Source organism: Pseudomyrmex gracilis, unplaced genomic scaffold (assembly GCF_002006095.1).
Source record: "Pseudomyrmex gracilis isolate BER0280 unplaced genomic scaffold, ASM200609v1 scaffold_158, whole genome shotgun sequence".
In the NCBI taxonomy this organism is placed as follows: Eukaryota; Metazoa; Arthropoda; class Insecta; order Hymenoptera; family Formicidae; genus Pseudomyrmex; species Pseudomyrmex gracilis.
Window position 1 is genome coordinate 55716 of NW_018020742.1, and position 2337 is coordinate 58052.

Genomic DNA, 2337 nt, shown 5'->3' on the forward strand with positions numbered 1-2337 from the left:
CCGATACTGGTGCCACGGATGGTCCAATCTCTAACTTACAGTTTCGCCAAGAGTCGTTCATGTACCGGCGAAACGACTGGCCCGATACTGGGACCACGGATGAGCCAATGTTCAAACTTTAATTTTACCGAAAATCATTCCTGCGATCAATACATTGGCGCCACAATGTTGGCGTCATATAAGTTACTGATCTTAGGTCTATCTGACCACTAAGAATATTTAGCCAGTGTTGGCTAAGATTGTCTTGTTAGTATAAAATTGCAACATTGTGCCAATACTTGAAATCCATATCTGACCAATCTCGGAAGTAAGTATCGTGCCGAGCTTAAGAGCCAGCGTTGGCTCGATCTAATCATTAAGCATATTCGCCCAGTACTGGCTACTACTGTCGTACCAATATCGAGCCTTGTTTGCCGATATTGACCCAATACTGGGCCGTTCGTCAATTCCTACAAGGGTACGCTTTAAAACGCACGCTATTAAAAATTGTTAAACAATGTTAAAGTAAATCGCAAACATACACAATTATTTTTTATTCAAGCCACCTCAATCTTGGTTTCATAGCTGGAAGGTCTATTTCACCATTTCGAAAAAAAAATTAACGCATTTATTAAATTTCCAGAGTAAAACGAAACGTCGCGGTAATATATACGCGATCATCGTGCTCGCTTCAAAAGAATGAATCGCGCGCGATTATTCGCGCTCTACGGATTATATTTATATTTACGGTGCAATATTAATTACATTTGTTAGTAGTGTATTAATGTAAAATAATATTATCATAATAATTATTATCGCAATAATGTTTATTATTCATGACGATTATATAACGTCGGCGATTGAGCATGCACGCGAGCAACCGGGTGTGCGAGATTCACGGGCGAGCGTGAGCCTCGTATGTTACATCGGGCGTGCGTAATCCGCTTGCGCGATAAAGAATGCACAAATACACCCGTACGATCAACACAGATTCTATGGGCATAAAATGCGATTCGGAAGCGGAAGAACGCACGACCAAAAGCGCGCGCGCGCGCACGCGCACGAACGATTCAAACGCGAATGATAATACTCTTGACCGCTTGTACTACATTCCGCGCCGCACACTCATTAGCGTAATTGGCGTAAGCCTCTCGATTAACGAGGACGTTCTGCGGGCTCAGGTGGACACGCGTTAAAATGAGTGTTGTACGTCATTTAATTAAGCGAAACGCATCGCGCCGTAAAATAAAGACGTTAGAGCGGCGATTACAGCAAACCGTGTGAAATTCAGTTTCCCGCGATTCCACATTAGTTTCTCGGCCGCAAATATACTTTCGATCGAGCGCGCGCGAAATTCGCGGCCCAAAATTCGGCAACCACGTGGCAGTTGTTGGTTACGCAAATTGCGCAAGGGATGGGATGTGAACTGCAACGTGTAGTATATAAGCTGTGCGGTCTTTCGAACCGTTCGTGCGTCATAATACCGCGCTAGCTTCGTGCTTCGCAAAAAAAAAAAAAAAAAAAAAAACAGTATCCCTAACGGCGCGATCACGCGAAGCGAAATGGCGCGTCCGACGGGAAAATGTTACACAGATTTCGCGACGAGATCTCGCGAGCGTTTTACCGTTGCCGCTTCGCATCCGTACAAACGGCCGCGTCACATTTTACAGCCGGTCAGGGTGTTCATGGAAGAAAATTGAAGCGTTAGCGGCTTTTTTCGCTTGTTCGCCGTGCAGTTCGGACTAAACTATCTTTTACCGTCGCTAAAACGCGCCAATTTTTCGACCTTTGACAGCGTTTCGCGGCCACGCGATAAAAAAATACGCGAGCGTCGAACCGCGCGCGTCGAACAGCGGCACGCGAATTATTTCCGTCCGGTTCGGTTTTGGTTTAATTTTTATTCGAATTCGTGTGCGCGCGCGCAACATTACTTTCTTTTTTAACTGTTACTATCAAAGTTTTAGCGACACGCGTGTGAACACACGTCACACTTTATTCGATTCTACGGATTTTGCAACCGAGCTGTTAATTGTTGTTCTCTCTGTTTTTCAACATTGCGGAATTATTAAAAAAAACTAATTGTTGAATTTTTAGCGCGCGCGATAATTTACACAATTATTTCTACGTCGCGCTTTATTCAATTTTAATACGGAGTTTGCAATCCAGCTGTTGATTGTTGTTCTCTCTGTTTTTCAACATTGCGGAATTATTAAAGAAACTAATTGTTGAATTTTTAGCGCGCGCGATAATTTACACAATTATCTCTACGTCGCGCTTTGTTAATTTCTAATACGGATTTTGCAATCCAGCTGTTGATTGTTGCTCTCTCTGTTTTTCAACATTGCGGAATTATTAAAA

At 43.2% G+C, this 2337-nt stretch overlaps 1 protein-coding gene across 1 annotated transcript in view; it reads left to right on the plus strand.

Moving 5' to 3' along the window:
- The window catches only part of LOC109857411 (irregular chiasm C-roughest protein-like), a gene marked incomplete at its 5' end in the record, with an annotated part of 257067 nt that overhangs the window by 645 nt on the left and 254085 nt on the right, over positions 1-2337 (plus strand). The gene's annotated exons all lie outside the window — the stretch shown is intronic.